This window comes from Rhipicephalus sanguineus, chromosome 2, assembly GCF_013339695.2.
Source record: "Rhipicephalus sanguineus isolate Rsan-2018 chromosome 2, BIME_Rsan_1.4, whole genome shotgun sequence".
NCBI lineage: Eukaryota > Metazoa > Arthropoda > Arachnida > Ixodida > Ixodidae > Rhipicephalus > Rhipicephalus sanguineus.
Window position 1 is genome coordinate 176,377,481 of NC_051177.1, and position 22,658 is coordinate 176,400,138.

Consider the following 22,658-nt stretch of genomic DNA (forward strand, 5'->3'; position numbering starts at 1 on the left):
TTTTAAGTATAGCGAGATTACTCATGCTAACAACGGACGCTGGCAGATTGTTCCGTTCATTCCATGTTCTACGTAAAAGTGACTGTGAGTCTGTCACTTTGTTGCAGTGGTCCAAACAAGCCAGAAGTTTCAGGGAAAATGGAGGCTCGAAGTCATCAGAAATCCTTGAAGATAGCCGGGTGTCTCTGGAACTAAGATTTCGAGAAGTGGACTTGTCTTCGTCAAGGCAGCAAGTTCCTAGACGAGGTCCTGCCTAGTGGAAGACAAGCCCACTTGAAAGGTTGGCTGCAGCGACACTCCCTGTTGAAGGATTTTTCATGTGTTGTAGTCAAAGCACATGTCTTGTGTATCCAGTCTCTGCTAGAGGAGATGAATGCTATTTGACTAGTACGTTTGTAGATCGGCTTAGTAGATGCGAGAAGTTACGTTGGATTTCACAACCTAAATTAAATTCAAGAGTAGATTGATGTTCATTCACAAGTAAGAGCAGTTCCCCGGAGTGCGGAAAAAAAGGCGCATGAGCACTGAGGGAGCGAGGAAGGGAAACGTGGGGAACTATTAGGACTCCGAATGCGAAAGGAAAGAAACTCTGGGCGACGAAGAACTGGTCCACCGAGGAGCCAGGAGAAATCCGCCTTCAGTGGTTAAGGAAATTCAGGTCCACCGTGGAGAAGACAAAACGAACTTTACTCTTGGGAGAGAGAGAGAAGGAAGTGTGACGATCGCTACAAAAGGCTGCCACCTGTAAGGCTGAGATCAGGGACAAAAAGAGGTAGATGCAGTCGCACAACACGGTTTATTGTTTGCCACGAAGGCCAATTATCAAGGTTTTGTCCGAACGCGAAACCACACTAAAGGAGCCATCTTTGCAAAAAGCTTAGTGGTGGCTTGATGGAGTAGCATCGCAAGATGGCGTGCGTGGCCATGTACATGAGAAACTAAACCCTGTCAGGCCGCGGGTGACAAGTGGCGACGTTGCTCGAAGGTAAGTCGAGTCAGGTTTCAGCTTCTATAATTGCTGCGATGGTGCCGGTGGTTTATTACAGCGGAAGCTCTTAAGAGATCATACCAAGAGTGCCGTAGCTGTGTACCGCCGCGGCCGCCGGTGTCCGGAAGCGCTAAGAAAAAGCGAAATGAGAAAACAAATGTAGTGGAACGGATATGATTTGAAGCCACGCTGGTGCTTGAAACTCCTTTGCAAAAACAACCTATATAGACGTCATCTCGGGCAAGGATATCAATCTAAAGAACCGCAGCACTGTGACAGCGAAAGCTGTGACAGTGCTACAGTTTCCGAAAGTGCTTCGGTTTTTTCCTCAGTGCCGAAAATTTCGCGTGGTATACGCATGGGTGAGATGAAAAAAAATTCGGCTGCGGTGACTTCAACGCCATCCGTGAAAGTTGTGTTGTACCATCGTATTACTAGAGTGTGGTTCTCAATGACGCCTTCGGTTGTCCCTGGAAGCGCTTGAAGGTGCCGTTGCTCTATGAGTGGTAAAAGTGGTGTTACGGAGGTGTGCGCCGAGGAGTCGTGCCAGGACAGAAGAAGTGACCTTCGGAACTGCGTCCTTGGTCAGCAGCAATGCAAGGGGACGGTTGTACAACACCTACGTCGCAATAAATGCTGCCATCCCTCTTTTAGCGATTATACACCATTTTCCGGACACGCTCAAGCGCCGCCATCTTGGACTGATAACGTTGCAGTTTTCTATCCGTATCAAATAAACAAACAGTGCCGCGGTCAACTCGCACGCACGAAAACGCTTGGGCCGGTACATTCAACGTTTCATGACCATGATCATTTCATATTACGACATAGACAACAGGCAGAACAATCGCTTATCAGTCCAAGATGGCGGCGCCCATAAATGGAAAATAAAATCGTGTATATCTTGCAGAGGAGTCACCCCACTACAGCCTGATTGGCGTTCGGTACACGTGAAGAGGAGATTAAACCCTTGTTAGGAAGGAATATGCCCCACTAAGTCTAAACCCACTTGGTGCAAACGGCTATCTAGGAGCACGAACAGCTGCACTGCTGTGCGCGTTTGTTTGGCCACTTTCCCGGCTTGACACTGGGATAAGCTTTTAACAGCGAAGCATTTTAACACGAAGTTAGGCCGTTCGATGTGCGCAGGAAAAGCTCCCAGAGCGACGACGTCACCGTGCGTCGCCTAGCGACGCCTCGGAGGAAGGATTGGAGGATGAGGGAGAAAGAATGTGGAGAGGAAGATGAGAAGAAAGAAAATAAAACAAAATAACATTGCTGGGAGAGGCGGGGTTCGAACCCGGGTACCCACGATCCAAAGGCAAGCGTCGGAACTATTTGGCGGTCCAGGTACGCTAGCAGAACCATTTATGGAAACCATGATTCCGTTGCTATTGGCCGCGAGAGCGAGCAGAGTCGCCGCCTGGCGGCTGCTGGCTGAAGCGCGCCTAGTGTGGATTGCTCCCTGCGTCGTCTGCTAGCCACGCGTTGTGTTTCCATGTGCGCGTACGTCGTGCAGGTCCTCAAAAGGCGGTTTGTTCCGTTGCGTTAGTGCAACTTTAACCGCTCCTACGTATGCCTAACACTACGTAAAGAAGCATTTGGCCTTGATCGGCTGTATATGTGCTGTAATAAGGTCAGTGAGTGCACTTCTCGAGAGTGCTGTGTGTGATCGTCGTATCCTCCGTTCACGAAAGTCCTATCAGTGTAGGTGCCGCTCTGTGGTTCAAGCGCATTGCAAAGTGCACTTGGCGTTGTCCTAAAGGTGAGAAGTATTAAATCTCATGTGAATATAACCTTTTAGCGGCTCGGTGGTAAAAAAAAGGCTCTCGTGCACTTGCGCGTTGTGGTTAGGCGAATAACTTCGGGACTGTTGTTTACAGGTTACGCGGCGAGCTTGAGTTTTGTACGGTCTTGGTCCCACTACAAAGAAATATTTCTGTCAAGTCACGTCTGACACTTCGTTACCTAAAATTGTCCCCTAAAAATAACAGAAAATGGAATGACGCGGAAATCGCAAAACTGAGTTGCCTTGCACAATTTTAACCTGTGGCAAAATTTATACAAAAACATTCGCGTACTTAGATGAAGGTACGCGTTAAAGAGCCCTCGTGGTCTAAATTAACCCAAATGGCGTACTTTAAATTTATGTCGTACAAACTTTTTGCGAAGCCGCATCTTTTTTTCTTTACATTATCTTGAGCGTTCGCGTTGCGTTGTTATCGATTGACGGAAGGAAGCGGACATTATTCGCATGAAAAAAATGTATTTTGGTCCTGTGAAATAACCGGGCCTTTGGTCCATTACTGTTGGGCAAGTAATCAATCGCAGAAAGTTCCGTGCTGCAGTTGCATTTGTGTACTGTTGCTGGAATAAAAACAAGCGCGTGCGTGTTAAACGTCTCCGTAGCGCTAAAGTGCTGTCAGCCACGTAGCTTTCCTCAGTAAACCTATAAACTGTCCTACATTTCATGGAGAACTGAATAAGAAATAAGGATCAATATTTGAGCACGAAGTGCAGAACGTGCTATTTCAACTCATCGTGCAGGAATTAGGGCTCTTCTGGTTGGGGAGTATCCAGATGCACAAGAAGTAAATACCTAATTCAATCGCGCTACAGCAGTACGTAGTAGGTGGAACACAAGCTAAAAAGTGCAAATAAAACAACAAGAAAACGTCATCTATTGCGAAAACGCCGACTGTTGCCGAAGGCGAGCAACCCATTCGTTGCCAGAATGCGCTTCTCTCACAAGTAATAGTAACGTTCGGCGCGCTTCGTGCATTAATTCGGAAATAAGAGCGCACATATTACCAAAAAGCTGCAGTCAACGCATTTTGTTTGCCGGAAATCAGGTCAAATCGCTCACAACGAAACGCTGTTGCGCGCGTTTGTATAGACCGTTGCATCGGGCGAGGAGGACCGGACTGGCAACCAGCGCATTCCTCCTTTCTGGCTCGTGCGCGACGGCGCGGAGTGTGCGGGCTGGTGCTTCGATGAGTGCCGTTTTCGAACAATTTTTGCGTGTTTTAGGTCGACCTGCGGATTTTGTTCACTTTTATTGCGATGTCAGCCAGTGAAAGGTCAACGGGAAACCACTGTGCCGTTTTTGGTTGTTCTAACAACTATAGAAAGTAAACTGCTGCCAGAATAAGTATGCGACGTGCATCACCAAGCGCGGTGTGTTTGCGGTTGTGTGCACTCTTCAAGGTACATCGTTTGTGTTACGTTACAAGTTATAAATTGGCAAGTGCCGCAATATATCCGGAATTCCCAGTGTTCCACGCAGTCAAATGTCAATCGGATATGGCCAGATTTGCGAACAAATATAAGCGGTCAAGTACGGCCCTGTTCGGTAAAGTGCAGAACATCCAAGTACCACTCGAGTAGAGTTGTTTTCGCTTCGTTGTATTATCATATTTTAATATGATGTGTTTGGTCTAACAATTAGCTTCGTAGCTCGGCTCAACACGGTGATCGCTGCAGTTGATGTATACCGGTATTAGCACGGACGAGACTTCGCAGCGGGGCATCATACATTTCATTTGTGCTCCGCCTTGTAAAACCCGACCATTCACTGAACGCTACATGAAAAGGATGTGGCGAGATCTCTGTCATGAGGTCACAACTTCCGTAAGACAGTGGGGTGTATCGTATACAATGAGCCACAAGAAAGCCGAATAGCAAAAAAAAAGTGTTCTGTCGCTTCCTGTCGAACAACTACCTCAGGAAGAAAAAATTTTTACGTGGTCAAGAACAGTGTCCGACCAGTCGCGCAATGATATGCAACATAGTTAATTCTCTTCTACGCGCGATACAAAACCACGTTGTTACGCTTGTCTAGTGTTTCTTCAACTGCCAGTTTTCCTGCTTAGCTTTGCGAACGACAGCAAGAATTTTGCAAACACAGTACATCTGGTAGATGAAGTTACAAAAAAAAACGCGAATCACCTCCAATGCTGATCAAATGCTCGAGCCCGGGAGCACTTCGTGCCTCACCGGCAGAAGAAACTCTCTAACCATCTTCATCTTATCGCCGCCGAAATCCACTCAAGTATCACGACTCTTAAAAGAAAAAGAAGCGCGCCGGCATGTCAACATCAGCATCGTTTTTATATGTACCAGCACATCCCTGTAAACAGGTAGCTTCGTCCACACCGGTGGGCAATAAACGAGCGAGTAATAAGCGGTTACCTTAATGTCGAGGAACAAGATAGGTAACTGTTCGCGAGCAACAAACAGATGCCACCCGCGCCACGAAATCGAGACTTCTTGCTCACGCACAACCGCATGTACATACGAGCGGTAGTCGGTGCGACAGCACAAACACACCGTGAATGAAAAAACAAACTAAAAGATTGCAGTCCAAGAAAAAATTCATTGTATCTGCTAAGAGTGGCGGCACTTGCTTGCCCTGCTAGAACAAGTCGAAATATTTACTTGGTTTTCCAACAGACAGTGCGGAAAATATATGATATCGACCACTTGCGACACGTTCGCGTCGTCGTATATCCTGAAACGGATCAAACAATTTCAGGACGTCTCACAGATTCATTTCCTACGTAGACCACATCACTTGATACGAAATTCAGTGCGCCAGAACGAAATAAACCGGCTGCAACTGCAGACGCACGTATATCTCTCATACAAACGCGGAGATTCGCACACGCCAGTGGGTTGCCAGACCAAGGACGGCGCCGCCCGCTAAGCAGTATGGCGGCGCCCACGAAGAAAAGGTCTATACGCGCCGACAACCCCCTGTCCACACTAGCGCGGCAACGGTGCTGCCACCTGTAGCCCGATCTCGCGGCGAATAGGGGAGACCCACGCCGTGGGAGGCGCTGCCGGTGAAAGTGGGGAGAAAACTCGTTTCTCGACTGCTGACCCCTCCGCTGTCCCCTTCAGGCTGCTGTCGAACGCGTTGCTTTGCTCGCACGCTGGGCGCGTTCTGCACGTGTTTTTGAGTTTCGCGTCGCGCGGAGTTAGGATGTACGCGCTTCTGTCCGCGTTTAAGAAGATCGCCGCAATTGAAGATGTTTTTCGTGACAGCAATTTGTGAAAGATCAGCGTCTGCTCAGCCACGCAGCACATGCGGATCAAGTGACAGCAGACGACGCCGTCCTCGTCAGAGGGAAGTGCATTTCACAAGTAAAGGACGACGCTGTTTACGCTGTTTACGACGTGGAGTTAGAGATGAGTACAATGTTCTTCACGTTCATAATTATATACCTGTTTTATTTGGTTTGCTGTGTGTACTATGCACTCTCTATGTTTGTTACTGGATGCATGGGTAAGGCCGCTTGTAGTGCTTTATGTTAAGCGGCCTTGGCGCTGTGACTGCGATTAGTTGGGATACCTTAATTTACTAGCAACCGTTCGAGGTATCATGCGGTACGCAACACTGCAAAAATAAACGGTCTATTTGGGGCTTCCTTTTGTCCCGCAACAAAAATTGACATCTATCTCGCGTGTCCTTCCTTGCATTATCTCTGTCCTCTTAGCCGGTATTCCGAGTTCACGAACAGCGTGCGTACTATCAACGTGAGGTAGCATGAAACATGAGCGCCGAGCTTTCAGAAAAGCTTTTTTTATGCACTCTGCGGGGGAAGAGCCAATTGCTGTCAAGGCATTTTATCTTGGTCACTATCGCAAGTGCACCGTGTGGTAGGGGCTGTACCTGCACACTCCGTAAAAACTAGTTCACTGTATCTGCCAAAAACCAATGGACATGCAACAACGGCTAATGCATTGTTTCTTTTTAACACGAAAGTGTTTTATGCCGGGGTCCACCAAGACTTTCATGACGTATTTCCGTCACGGAAGTACGTCAGCAAAACGAATACCATCAGACGGCAAAGAAAAAAAAACATAGTCGAACCCATGGCCTCTCGGTATGTGGCGATGGCTGGCGGGCGTTTAGCCCACTGAGCTACCGCCAAACACGTTACGGAGGCTATATGAACGCGCATTTTATCTTTCACACTTTCCTCTCGCAGTACTCTTTGGTAGATGGATGGATGCTATGAGCGTCCTTTTTATAACGGGGCGGTGAAACCAGGCTCGAAAAAAAAAACAATAACAAAAAGAAAACGTACCGTTGTTACGACCGTCCCATTCGGCGCGTTTCCAATAGAAGTTTAATTCTATCAACGCCTTAACACACCGTGAGGTGGCGGCTTTAGCCCAAGCCTCGCTCATAGAATCCATCCATATCGAAAAATATCTCTCTGACAGTCGCCTGGCTGTCGCACCGCGTTCCCCGCTCGCCCTCCGTCCCGTTTTTTGCGCTGTTCCCCTCAGCATCATGTACCAACTGGCCCTTCAAGAAACCCTTCTGCGATTAGAGATAGATACGCTCTTCCGGTTTCCACTCGTGAGCCAGATTCATGCTTTCGATCGCGCAGTGCTGCCTAATCGGGTTTGCGTGCCTGTCAATGGTGACGACAGGACGGCGCGCATTATACAGCTCCTAATGGTTGGGCAACCCGCTCCGCTGTTCGTGTTTCATTTTCCACCGATAATACAGCTTGAGAAACAGTAGGAAAGATTGGCGAGATATCTAGTAAGAGAAACAAAAGAGCTCCTTCCCATCATTTTTTTGGCCCCTTTGGCTGGTTATTGCCATTCTTTACCGCGCTGTAACAAGGTTAAATATTTTAAGATGAAAGCTTTGGATTCCTGATCAAACGCAAAAATGCACCGTCGGCGACCCTAGTCGGCAGCGTCAACACGAGTGATGCAAGAAATCCTCACACGATGACGCCACCTTATGACGCCCTCATGATATCACAGACCGCCAAAAATTCGTGACGTCATAACGTCACGTCACATGACATCATCGATTTGCATTGCCTCCGTGATCGGTGCGTCGATCACGGAGGCAATGCAAAGCCAGGTGTTGTATGGAAAGCTTGCAACGCCTCCGATCCTGGAGGTAGTGCAAAACCACGTTACGTCCAAAAGGCATTCGGAAGGGGGCGGGGAAGGAACAATACATCGACTGAACAAAAAGAAACAGATGGATTTCGCCTTCAATTCGTCTTAGGCAAATGCACAAGGGACCCTGCGAGTCTTTTTAGTAGAGTGACCGCATCACGCCCAATCAGGAGTTGGCCGTTGAGAGTGAATTACACTATTTTATAGCAAATACATCTTAGTACGATTTTCGATGCGAAAGCTTTGTATTTATCTACGTTAGTATGATTACACTAATTCTGTTCAGCATGCATTCAAACGGCCGGGAACGAGTAAGAAAACGTTGATTTTTTAACGTAGGGATTAAAATATGCTGCAAAAATAAAGCAAAGACACTCCGCACAACCTGTGATATATTTCATATCGCCATCGTGCATCCCCTTTTGAGACGTGCTCTCGAGGCTTGGCAACCGAACACAGCAGCACGCGGTATACGTATATTGCGCTTTAACGCAGACACGGTAGCGGAAGTCCGAATGCTACAATTAGTGATTGAAAACGGGCCGGAAAGGCAGTCGGAGTGCGTCGCGGCCACAGAACGGTCGCGAAAAGAAATCGTCGCCACACAAACAGATGTACACATTGATGGCTAGCAGACGACACCAGGAGAAATCGACACTGAAGGTGCTCCTAACGGCAGCTCCGCTCGATTTCGCTGGGCGTTTTGCTTGAACCTTCAGTACAAATTGCTTTATGAACTTGCCCATTCATGTCTCAATAACTCGAGCAGGACAGACTGGCCGATAGCGTCGAGTAGCCGTCACGCAGCGAGCGCCCGCGCGAACGGCGGCAACTGATTCCCCTCTCTGACGTCCCACGCGAGAGGGCGCCATTCAAAGGTCTCGAGGCCAATAGTCCGGCGTGTTCGGCGCATCAGGTTGCGCGCGCCGAGGTCAGATACGCTGGGTACGCGCAGCCAGCGACGGCGACCAATCCCTCACTCTCGAGTCCGGCGCGCGCACCATGCCGCGGCGATCAGCTTCAGAGTGGCGCATGCGCACCCTATTCCTGTAACGTGTACGCGGCTCCACGTTCTTCGGTTGACGCGTAAACACTTTTCTCGCCGTCTGCCTGTCTACCCGTGATTTTCGGTTGACGCGCGTTTTTAGCTGCGAAGCATCTCTTGCTCGGGGGTATGTCCCGCGGCGTACTAGTCCGCACTCACACTGCGCATACGCAACTCTCCTCCTTCCCTCTCTCCAACAGCTGCACGTTACTCTCTCCGCTTCACTCTCAGCAGCTGCTTGCGCTTCTCCTGCGTTCTCACTTCTGCTCTCGCGGACATGCGCTACTCTCCTCCTCTAGTCTCCTCTCCTTCAAGCCGGTACAACGCTGCGCGCGTTGTCTAGCGCTTGCTTCGGTCGACTCCTCTGAAATGCGACTCCTCGACATGCTGAAATTCTCTCCTGCGCAGCGCCGCCATGAGAGCCAGCACATGCGCATCCCCTCCCCCTCTCCCTCTTCTCCTACGCTGCCTCCCTCTCGCGCGACTGTGAACCGCGTTCCCCGCTCGCCCTGTGAGAATTAACGGCCAGGCTAGAGGGAAGACACGACGCGCGTAGTGTTCCTCTTCGCGTTCCACGACGCGAGGTCGGTAGCATGCCCAACGAACGCCAACGGAACGCGATAGTTCAAGTGCTCCGGCTTCGCATCGCCTCATGGTCCCCTTTAGCGGGAGATGGTGTAATTTTTCTCGCTGTCTGCACTGTTTTACTTTGCATCGGAAACGACTTTCCTCACAATCATTGCATTGAACGCTCTGGGAGCGAGACGTAAGCTACATAGGTTGCATTGGAAACGAAAGCGGATCATGTATTTACATACGAGAGCGCATTCCGAAGGCACCCCAGGCGTTCCTTGTCTCTCCGTGTCGCAGCAGTCTACACACACATGTGATTTATAATGCCTTCGAGCAGGCACACAGTTATGGCATCGTCGATGAATGTCCAGTATACCACGACCGCACTTTTCGAACGCGGGCCACACGCTGTCATTTTGCCGACCGCGGATGCCGCGCGCAGTGCATTGTGGTCTAACGCCAGCCGCGTGGAGCACTTAAAATAGGACATGTTCTATCTCGGCGCCGGCGACGCGAAACGACAAATGTAGCCAAGGGCGCCGGCTACGCCGTGACGCTGGACTACACGTTCTTCAATATTCGCCGGTGTAGCTTATTCGCGTCGCCCGTGCACGCTACGCCGGACTATATATAGGCGTTTAGGGCGCGCAAATACAAACGATAAGCTGGCCCACCGCTGATGCACGGCAGTGCGTCACCTACCTGATTTTCAGTCGCGGAAATGTTGCGGGTGCCCAGAGAAAATTTAAAAATAAAGTTGCCGAATGTCAATTTCTGAGTATAGAAAGCAGTTCATTGAAGACATTATGAAGGGCTTATGCTCAGTTAAATTGTAACAAGTTCAGCTTTCAAGGAATAAAAGGAAACGCGTGACAGTGCACTAGACGCCCATTCAATCTCTCCTGACGTGGTTGTAGCGAAACCCATTAGGCTTCAGACAATCTTAGGTGCCCCGCGCGCTCAGGTCTGTGACATCATGCTGTCGCAGTTTAGTGTCCACTGCCGTGTCTGAAGCGCCTGCTATATGGAGATATGGTGCGTCGACAACCGATAAATCAGCTGAACTGCGGTCGCCGTTTCGTGCTTGCACATCGCGCGTTTGATGAGGCATCTTAGGTTTTTCCCTTAATAAAACAATATTTATATCATTTTATTGTTACGACATATTTCAAAGTTCACTCTCTAATATGCGACCTTTAGCTTAACCCATTTCATGCCTTTCGTATTTCTTACTTGACAGCGAAAGCTGTTACGAGATAAAAACAGATGATCTTGGGGGTGTAATTGTCCTGTGCCGCCGCCGGTGTCCGTAACCGCTATCACGCACAATGAGGAAAAGATATCCAAGATCGCGCGAGATTTGTACCAAAGCCCTGTGCGCGGCAGCCGACCATTCTACCAGAGAGCCACGCCGGTACTTGAAATTGTGTAGCAAAATACAAAATACCCCACACAGGCGGGATGTCGGCCAAGGAATCGCGGTAAGAAATGTAATATAGCTTGGCAGAAGACTAATATAACGTTAATGCGTCACACAATTCGAAATGCGTAGCGAGTGGCTGGTTTAAAGCTTCCCACCCATTACAAAGGACTCACCTTAATTCTTCATCGTCATCAGCCACATCCACAAAGTGCACATAATGCCCTACAGAAGGGTAGTGGGTACCTGGCATCTCTGCAGAATGATGAATAGTAATGGCATAGTGGGTACTTCCGGGTTTCAGAAAGTTATTATGATTTATGGCTCAGTGGGTACCTTGCAAGTGTACTTGTATTAGTTGCCCGAAGAGAGTTTACAATGGGCTCTAGAAAGGCCGTTCCTCCAGCTTTCACTGTGACTGTCCTGCGCGTTCCGTGCAGTCCTGGCGTTTTTTTATCAACGTTTTCGAACAACGCGCGTTTGACAGGGCGAACTGGAATCCTAGCAAAAAGCGTCACTCGGTACTCGTGTGAGTAAAAAACAACAAAAATGCCGTTTTTTGCACTGTATGAATAAAAAAAGAAAGAAAGCGTGCTAGAAAGTGGAATGGTCCCTGTTGGCTGCTTCGGTTAATTAACATATTTTTCTGCAGATTAGAAAGAGAAACATTGAAATGACAGTCATTTCACATATAACGTACATCATGAAAATAGTGTAAATTTCATCCTGTTTCTTTGCCAAGCTAGAAAATGTGACAGATCTTTGGGACCTGTTGGGATACCATCTATCGGTAACATGAAACTATGAAATATATCTAGCGAACTCTATTAAACTGTAAATAATAAAAAAATGAAGTATAATAAAACGCAATTCAATGCTGTCACTGTAGATTTTGTCGTTGTATCACCCGTGACAACGATAAGCACACAATAAAATACAGACGAGACATGCCCGAGAGAAGAGCAGAATGCAGAAAGTCTGCTATAATCTCATTATTTTATTTTGGCATCAACTGACAGGTCCTAGCGGAAACATTTCGCTCGGGAACAACTTCTGTTTCGTTATTTCAATACATGGAAAACGGAGACATGATTTTACGAGGACAATCCACGGTACATTTCAATAAAACTTGTCTTTAAAACAGGTTAAAGTTCAATGACGGCTCCGGAAATCTATTTTGCCACCACCACATGCAAAGAAAAAAATTGGCGCAGGTTGCACTAAGTCGCCCAAGGCTGGGTCCCAGCAGAGCTGGTGGGCACGAGCTGGTCCTAGCTTGCCTAGGCTGTTACCCTCTCCCCTCTCTCTTTCCCACCCCTTGGCTATACTATACTATATGTGGCTATGCTTGCTCTAACAATTTTTTTTTCACCAAGAATTTCTCTATCTTTATCTTTCTCTCTGTTTGTACTAGTTCTCTCACCAATCAAAGTTATTGGATCCTACCTCAGAGAAATGGGCGAACGTGTTCTGGGAGCGAAGCAGAAGACAACAATGAAGAAGAGAGCGCGTGCTGGTTTATGATGATGATAATTTTCGATCTGCGATACACGGACAACCTCGAGAATAACACATCTCTGCTGTAAAACGGTGACGTTCACCGCGGTGCTCAGGCCGCCTGTAGGAACGTCTGGAGGGGCGGCGTCGCAGCCGATACACTGAACATACTAAAACAACGAAGGAATCCGCTACGGTACAGTTGCGTAGCCTGAGTTCACATGTACGTCGATCTAGGGGGACGAAGCGGCCCACACCTCTGCCGGCCGGCTTGTCAGCCCGGCTCTCTTCGCCCCATACGGTTTCCGACTCGTGGCGCTGTTGGTGGAGGTCGTAACCATCATCTATATACCTATGCGGCGATTCTGCGACACTGCCAGATTGAACGCCGTGGGCATCATGCGCCTCATCCAAAGATGGTCAAAAAATTCACGCGTGCTTTTAGCTAACTTAACACCGTAAAGCCCAATGTGCAGTGGAGCGGAGGGGAAGCCTCAGTGATGAAATGCAGTGATGCAAGGCTAGGTGAACATGGGCATGGTTTACTACTGAAGGAACCTCCTCTCCGCTTGACCACCTGCATGTCTCCAACCTACATCTCGCCTCCTTTCTCCGCTCGCCTCCGCTATACTGTGATATACTCTCCCTCCTCCTTACCCCTCCTCAACCTCCTGCACCTTTTCCACCCATTGCTATACTATACCATACATGGCTGTGCTATGCTACACACTCTTCCCTTCCTGCTTTGTTTCCTGCTCGCCCTTACCTTCCTTTTCAATCTTCTTGTTGCACTGTACTTCACATGGCTTATGCTATGCTTCTACCTTCTCCAATCTCCCTCACCCTCGCATCAGTCCTTCTCATGTCTCATTTCCCTTTTCCACCCCTTTGCTATACTACAATATACATGGCTGTGCTATGCTTCTACCCTCTCCCCTCCTTCTCGCCCTCCTTCGCTAGGCTGCGGTTGATACTTCTCCCGTTTGAGATGGGCATTGAGACCTCAGCTGTAAAAGGAAGCGTGATCAGCAGGCGCCTCAAAGCAACGCAAACACTCATGGAACGTTAATGCTCCGCCTCCCCCACTTTCGACAGCCCCATGTGCCCACTCTGCAACCTACTGGACACCCTGGTATATTTTGCACTGGAATGCAGTTGACATGCAAGCCGCCATGCGTAACAGGTTACGGACGCGAACTGGGCGCAAGAAGCAAAGGAAGACCACCTATTGCCGAAATGTGCTTGCGTGGCCAAACTCGCCCTCGTGAACCCTGGACACCAAATAGAGCCCTTCGATAGGGCAAAGTGCAGAGTCAAAGCTAGAGGATTCCTCTATTATGAAGCCTACCCTCCCCAGAGTGATACCCGTCTTCACTCGGTACACTGCTTCTACCAATCAACGTTAAGCTCTTGCTCTCAGCCTCTCTCTTGAAAGTACAATGTTGGGTTTTGTTTTCGGCATGATCTTGAAATATTGAAGGCAGTCAAATAAAGCAGACGAATAGAGCGTAGAAGTTCGTTCTTTGGCAACGAAACAGAAATGACAGTTCTATAAATTGCAGTTGTTAGAGCACATAAAGTGGACAAATCTTACATGCGAATTATCCGCTTACTTGAGCTATCATCCGATTTACGAGTGTTATGCTAAAGCAGTACACATGTATAGTTGGTATACTTAACAACATGCAGTAATTTGGTTGCTTTAGCAATAATATTAACGCTATAGTGTTAAGGAGCACGTCGTGCAGGAAATGCCGGCGTCAGCGGCATTGTCCGGGAGCCAAAAATCGCGATGGATGAGTGAACACAAAGGATGGTTCTAGCCGCAATTGAACCCAGGTATTCTGTGTGGCCGTCAAGTATTCCGCCACGCAGCCACGCCAGCGCTCGGAACTTCTCCCAAAAAAACTCAATGCAGGCGTCATGTCGGGCGAAGAGTCACATTAACTGATGTAATATTACATTGCACATGTGTTGAATCTCCACTGGTGTCACACCTTGTGAATTACGTAACGAGTGGGTTGTTTCAAACTGCCCGCGTTCTGCAAAGAGCTCAGCCATAATAATCATCGTCATCAGTCATCATCGCCAACAAAATGGGCAGCAGCATAGATGGGCGTATTCCCCAGGCGCGTAGTGGGTGCTTCGCAACTGTATTCGCAGCGGGCGCCCTACGAGAGTTCACTGCGGCCAGTGTCACGCGCAGAGACCTTTTTAAGGCGATAGTCTTTCTTGGAATACTTGAACGCAGAAAGTTTGGTCTGTCTGTCTGTGTGTCTGTCTGTCTGTCACACGATTCAGCCACCCGGCCAAAGTTTAAGCACTGGCTGAACGCCCAGCCTTTTTGAACTGGTAGCTGCGTTTGTACGTGTGAACATTGTCAATCAAAAAGCAAATATTACGCATATCGGAGGTGCAAGATCAATACGGAAATATTAAGTGGTGTGTTCCTTTACTAGAAAATACATAGATACGTAATACTAAAGACCTAGTGTATCTTAGGCTGCGCTGAAAATGCGACGCTATGCACGAAAAAAACCCTCTGCTGACGATATGGGGCAGCCACCTGGCAGTGGCCCTGGGAACAGCATCACGGGTGGCCGCGGATGAGACGAGGACTCATGCAGTACGGCCGGCAGAAAGACTAATTGGCCGCGTATCTGCGTGCTTCGCTGCAAGTGTGGTCGAAAGACGACATTTGCAGCGAAGCACGCAGATACGCGGCCAATTTTTTTAGCCCCCCGGCATGAATGAGGTGTCCTGCGAGAAGAGAATTATGACAAGGGAATGAGCAAGCGATGCGAGCAGTGCCCGATGCTGCTATCGTGTTGCAATGTCACAGGCGCATCGTAAGCGTCCTCCAAGTTTTAGGCGCATACTGACAAAACAAATACGGTGCGCTTCCTCAAAATACGCCACCATTCGCAGTACACCAAGCAGATCTTACTTGGCATGTACAGTGAGCTTCTGTTTGCGAATATATTAACGCGATAGCGTTACAGAGCTCGTTTCATGGAAATTCCCGTGTCGGTGTCGGCGGCGGCGCCTTTGGTTGTGAGCGAGAATTTTAGGTAGATGCAAATAAAGAATTAATAAAAATCTTTTGTTCGAGTTGGGCTGGAGATTTGAGGTCGCGACGCCTGGCTCCGTGGCACGATGTTCTCAACCGCTCGGCCACCACGCATACTTCCTCTAACATACTAACGGCGAGCTATTTATATATACGATTTAGCGTTGGGGCAGCGCATCTCGGAGTTTATTAGGGCGCTTGACTATCACCCGCGAGATGGCGCAAAGCGCCCACGGGCGCGCTTTTAAACGTCACCGCATCATGGTGTTTCGTCGCTCCGCATGCATGAATATAGGAGCGGGAGAACGTCCACACTTTGACTTTCCTTGAGGCACATTTGAGGTGTCCACCGAGAAGCGAAGCCAGGCGAGTGTTTGGGAAGGCGATACGAACAAGGTCCGATCACGCTGTCGCGTTCTACTACTCAAAGCGAAGCTCAAGCGTCCTCCAAGTTTTTGACAAGAAACGACTATATCTTTGCGAAGAATAGCATGCTTTTTCAAATCTCGAAGCCAATTCCTAAAATTAGTATGCTTTGAAGAACTATGACGTCGAATTCCGAACGCACCGTCATAATGTCATGCTTTCTCCGCGTACTCCTTATGAGAAAGCTGCCAAATTGTTACGACATGTTTCTGTTACTTTAAGAGGAATTTTCTGCGTTAAATATGTACCTAAAAGTGGTCAGATAGAGAGAGAGAGATAATACTAAGGCAGGTAGCGCAAAGAGACACGGACACAAGCGAAGAATAAGTGCACAGGACAAGCGCCAACTTCAAACTAAAGTTTATTTCCTGAATCCTCGCCTATTTATCCATGGTGACTATGTGGTGGTGTGATATAAGATAAATAGGTGAGGATTCAGGAAATAAACTTTAGTTTGAAGTTGGCGCTTGTCCTGTGCACTTATTCTTCGCTTGTGTCCGTGTCTCTTTGCGCTACCTGCCTTAACATGTGTTCCCACAAACTAGCCCAGTTATCCGTTCTCGTAAGAGATAATACTTTTTAATGAAATTCCCGGGGAGCTTAGCCTGGTTTGTCGCCTGGTTTGCTACTCCACGTGTCGGGTGATTACTGCGGTATATACAATGATGACATATTGGCACGCCCACTTCTTGTTTTATTTTGATGTTTTTTGGGTTTGACCGGCAAGGGCGGTTATCAACGCTCGAGGCTGTCCGCGAAGCAGTGTTCGAGAAACTTCTCGATTGTAGTAGATCGTTTTGTTAAGCTTTCGCGCCGCACGCGAATGTTCCAGCTTTATCGAGAGATAACGCCGCCACCAGCGATATCGCTGGAAAGTTCGATAGCACCTGTATAAAAAACCGACGCACCTGACCGCTTGTCAGTTGATCGACGCACGACGCCCTGTTCGCCGCTATCATTGTACAGCGTGTATTGCTGTAGTTATAGTTCTCATTTTCCCGGCCACAAGTTCGGCCAAATAAACAGTTTCATTCTGCAAACGCCGACTGCTGTCTTCGTCGACGTCACGACCACGTGACACACAAATATTACGTACACTCACAAACGCAAATATATGCACAAAATGGTCCTTCATAATCTTTCGTCGACTGTTCCTCAAGAACAACAACAGCGCTACGGAAGCATCACTTTGCTCGTGACATTCAGTGAAAAAGATTTCGCCTTCTCAGATAAATTGATAAATGTCGTCCTTCCCGGCACTGTGAGCGCATTAATTTCTCGCGGGGCGTAGGCGTATCACACTTGCCATGACGATGACTACGGCTTTACTGGTGTGGCAAAAGATTTACCTCGGATATGAATAATTCCTGACGTGGAAATTGAAGAAACTCAGAGAGAGCCTCAGAAAGGGGTCATTCCACGCCAAACGTCCGAGACACTGTGCTCGACCCTCTCCAATTGTATTGTAAAAAATTGTGGACGTTCATATCAGTGCACTATTTGCCCTCGGAAAGTATTTTTTGGAAAAAAAATTTCATGTCTGTTAAAGTGATTTAAATTTTGCCGTAGTGGGTGAAACATAGGTTGCGAAAAAATACTCTAAAAAATACAATACTTTAGGGAACGCCTTAAATGTCTGCTGTTTACTTGAAAAGGAATGGCGCTATCTTATTATTGCCCATTGACGACCACTACTTTGTCTCACAATGTGCTTTGTGGCGAAGCAATGCTGCAATCCTGAGCCTATATTGATTACTTTTTAAAAATTCTACGAATATTACAGACAAAACAGGACTATATCACATGGCTGGATAGTTGGCAGTTAGCGTGTCAAAAAGGTATTGAAGTCGATGACCGAGTAGTTTCAAAGTGGAAGGGGCGCAAACATTGAAAAATGTGTGAAATGCTCCAAGTTCAGGCACATTTAGAGTGGTGATGCAGTCCAAGTAAAAATGCACGCTTGGTCTCGTTGGCAAGCGTAAACAAAGGAGATTTATTTGTGAAAGTTTAATCGGAGTGTTTTTTGTTTTTGGCGAGAAACAAAAATATATGTTGAGCGTTCGCGGCGTGCCTGGGCGCGGGCCCGTAAGTCCGCTTCACTGCGCCGAAACTGTTCCTTGGGGCAACGGAAGTATGCAGCGCCCACGCAGGTGGCACGATCGTGTGCCGCTGTGAGTTTTCATGTTGCTGAAAACTTGCAAACAGTGTATATGGCTGGCAGAATGTCTCGGAAGGGCACTAAAGGCTGCCGGTTAGTAGCCGGAGCAGAGCACGATTTCATTGCCACGTCACTGCATGCACACGTACGACAGGCGCAGTGCTTGGGTTGTGTTTTCGATCTCTGCGGAGGTTGCAGTTTTTACTTCCGTTGCCGACGTAGGGTCTTCGCCACTTGAAATTCCTGTGTTGCTGAGTAGGTGGTGAGCCCAGCATTATGAGTGGTCAGTGATGATGGCACGAAATGGTGAAATGTGCGCGTACCTTTGAGGGAGATTGTAGACTCAAAGCTTGCTGAGAGCTCAGCTTTCTTCCGCGCTGCATGCGATGCCTTCATCTTAGTAATCGCCTTGCGATTACTAAGCGAAGGCGATAGATATTTAAAAGGACGAAGCCGCCTGGAAGGCGGCTTCGTCCTTTTGTATATTTATCGCGTTCAGTTTCCGTTGTACAGGCTCTCCGTCTAAAATATGACACGATAGCAGTATACTCGCCATTCGCAATGTTTATCTTACGCGCTGCCAAGGGATGCGGCCGAAAGACGAACCGAGGCACAAATGAAGTGAGTCACGTTCAAGCGAGCTGCCCACAAAAAAGAATTATAAGTGTATTTCGGGTGCCTGTTAGCCACTTTTATTATGTAATAATATATTTTAAACGAACCATCACTCGTTTTCCCTGACACTCCGTCGGCGGCACTGCGGTAAGCCGAAGAACGCGTGTCGAAACGTGAAAACTCACAGCAGCACACGATCGTACCACCCGCGTGGGCGCTGCATACTTCCGTTGCCCCAAGGAACAGTGGCGGCGCAGTGAAGCGGACTTACGGGCCCGCGCCCAGGCATGCCGCGAACGCTCAACATAAATTTTTGTTTCTCGCCAAAAACAAAAAAAAAACACTCCGGTTAAACTTTCGCAAATAAATCTACTTTGTTTACTCTTCCCAACAAGACTAAGCATTCATTTTTACTTGTATTGCATCACCACTCTACATGTGCCTGACAGTGGGGCATTTCACACATTTTTCAATGTTTGCGCCCCTTCCACTTCGAAACTACTCGGTCATCGACTTCAATACTTTTTTGACACGCTTAACGCCAACTATCCAGCCATGTGATATAGTCCTATTTTGTCTGTAATATTCGTAGAATTTTTAAAAAATAATCAAAATGGGCGCTGAATTGCAGCATTGGTTCACCACAAGGCACATCGTGAGACATAGTAGTGGTCATCAGTAGGCGATAATAAGATAGTGCCATTCCTTTTCAAGTAAACAGCAGATATTTAAGGCTTTCCATAAAGTATTGTATTTTTAGAGTATTTTTTCGCAACCTATGTTTCACCCACTACGGCAAAATTCAAATCACTGTAACAGACAAGAAAACTTTTTTTTTCCAAAAACTACTTTCCGAGCGCAAATAGTGCACTGATATGAACGTCCACAATTTTTTACAAAACAATTGGAGAGGGTTGAGCGCGATGTCTGGGACGTTTGGCGTGGAATGACCCAAAGGCTAAAACGCGACAGCCTTTAAAGATACAATTAAGGTCAGATCAAGTCGTACTTGAGCGGTCAAGCTCGCGCTCACTAATAAAATGAAGGTCACACCCGTTATAAAATGCAGACGCAAGTTGTTGATTTCATTAGGGCTGGAAACAAAGCAAGCGACGAAATAATAATAAATAACGTACTATAGCCTTGTTATGAGACTATTTTTACTGTGCCAGAAAGCTGCCTTCGCTCTAAATGAGCCAGCAACTGTGATTACCTTTCTGTTTAGTTTCTTTAGGCAGGGGCAGAGAAGCGGATCGGGTACAGGGACAAGGCCCTGTCGAGTATTGCCCGATGCCTCTAACATTTCATAAAGCGGAATTTCCCCTGGTATATTCTTCCACGAGTTTCGGGATTTATAGCAGCTGTAGACGGGGAACATTGGTGTTGTTGTCAACGAAAATAGCACATGTGAACACGGACGCAACAACAACAACAATAATAATGATGATAATAATAAAATAATAATAATAATAATAATAATAATAATAATAATAATAATAATAATAATAATAATAATAATAATAATAATAATAATAATAATAATAATAATAATAATAATAATCAATCATTTATTTAACGTGCCCAGGAACAACCGTAAGGTCTTTGTGCAGGCGCACGCAAAAAAAAACCAATAAAAATAAACAATACAATACAGACAGTTTTCAGAAATAAAAAGAGCAAAAACACGTAGACAAAGAAAAATGAACACAAAAGGGGAGGAGTAAAATAAGACAACATGACAAATATTGACGGGGAATAAAAAATTAGATTGCATATATACAATTATGCGGAAAGACTGAGAAGGGAAGACTTTGTACATTATACCACACTATGTCAAAACAGTGCAAAGCTCGGATAAAAACAATGATTGTGGGCCATGAAAAACGTCAAGATCAAGAAAATTAATATTATAAAGACTTTGTATTCTGTGAACGGTAGAGTGTTGGAAGAAGCAGGCGAGTACATGAAACGGTCTGTTCTCTCTGGTTAACTTACGCGGAATTCGAAAATTAACACAATTGAGAAGTACAGGGCAGGATATGATACCGTGGACTAGCTTGTAAAGAAATAAGAGATCAGAACGATTTCGTCGGCAGTGAAGTGATGGCAGTGATAATGACTCAGCAGTATTTGAACGAGATCCAGAGTCATTTTTAGCAAAGCGATGGTTATATATGCTGAGGAATTTTTTCTGGACTCGTTCAATGGTGTTACCGCTGGATTGAGCAATGCCATTCCATATCACGGACGCATACTCAAGTTGCGGAAGACATATTGCCGTGTACAATTTGTGTAGGGCCATGGGAGACCTGAATTCTCGAGATATTCTACAAACACATCCGAGAGAACGAAGGCCCCGCATAGCAGCACGCTTAGCGTGAGAAGAAAAAGTTTAACGCGCTGTCAACAACAACACCAAGATCACTGATTTCATAAACCTTGCATAACAGCACAGAATTGACAAAGTATTGAAATGACACGCTAGATGTTTTGCGAGTGATAGACATGAATTTTGTCTTTGAGGTATTTAGAGAAAGGTTATTGCCGTTGCACCATTCGGAAAAAGAACACACACAAATCTGACTGCAAGAAGCGACAGTCGTTAACTGAATGAATTTTCTTAATTATCTTGATGTCATCGGTATACAAGAGGAAAGAAGAATTACGAATGGCAAAAGAAACATCATTAACGTAAATTAAAAATAGGAGTGGGCCTAATACCGACCCTTGAGGGACCCCACTAGTCACTTTATACAAAGAAGAGGTTTGGCCATTTACGGCAACATAACAAGATCTATTGAGCAGATAGCTGTGCAAGAGATTCACAATCGACAAGTGAACGTCAAAGTTCACAAGTTTAACCATAATCAGTGTGTGGCTGACTACGTCAAAAGCCTTGCTCAGGTCACAGTAGATTACGTCAACCTGTCCTCTCTGAGAAATAGGTGTGGAGATCTGCGTCATGAAACTAGCAAGATTTGTGGTAGTTGAGCGGCCAGCAAGAAAAGCATGTTGATTTGGAGTCAATGAGTTTTTCACACTACAAGACAATATTTTGTGAAGATCCAGTTCGAAGATCTTTGATGTGGCACATGGTAGAGAAATTGGGCGATAATTTGAAACATCTCTCTTAGAGCCCGACTTAAATACTGGGAAAACACGAGCAGTTTTCCACATGCTAGGAAATGTGGAAGTGTCCAGGCAGTTATTAAATATCGTAGTCAGTACTGGGACAAATATAGTACCATATGCTTTTAGTATGGCGGAGGGGATGCCATCTGGGCCACATAATAAGGATGGTTTTAAGCGCTTAATGCATTAGCTGATAAGATTTTCATCCAGCGACAAAGCACTGGATGAGCTGACTGCCTTGGGCTGTTGTCTGATATCAGTGCTGGAGTCTAAGGCCTTATAAACGGATGAGAAATGTGTGGCAAAACAGTCAGCGACGGCATGCACTTCTACCCCATTTGAGTCTAGTAGTCTGAAGGACACTCCGCTTTTGCTAGACCGTTTACGTACATACTTCCAAAACTCAGCCGGCCTGTCAGAGGCGCTTTTTTCTAAGAATTAAATGTACGAACTATGATCCCGTTTATATAGGCGTTTAGAGAGAGTTCGAAAAAAGCTGAACTCTTCCTTCCACTCGCTGGATGGAGAACATTTAGATTTCCTGTGTGCGTAACCTTTATGCTTCAGTGCACTGATAAGTTCAGATGAGAACCAGTGGGGATATTTACGTTGTTTAGGTGTATACTGGGGAATAAAATTAAGCATGCTGCTCAGTACAAGCTCCGTAAACCGATCAACCTGGTCATCAACATTAGGTTTGTCAGTAACCTGTGACCACTCAACGGTGGACAAGTGATGATAGAGGCCCGTGTAATCACCTCGCTTGAACGCAAATCTTGGAGATTTGTTTACGTAACTGCT

At 46.8% G+C, this 22,658-nt stretch overlaps 1 protein-coding gene and 1 long non-coding RNA gene across 2 annotated transcripts in view; one reads left to right on the forward strand and one right to left on the reverse strand.

The window, feature by feature from the left end:
• LOC119383875 (uncharacterized) overlaps positions 1-22,658 on the forward strand; it is a 303,069-nt gene that overhangs the window by 103,242 nt on the left and 177,169 nt on the right. The gene's annotated exons all lie outside the window — the stretch shown is intronic.
• The window catches only part of LOC125757261 (uncharacterized), a 319,798-nt gene that overhangs the window by 88,602 nt on the left and 208,538 nt on the right, over positions 1-22,658 (reverse strand). The window lies entirely within an intron of this gene.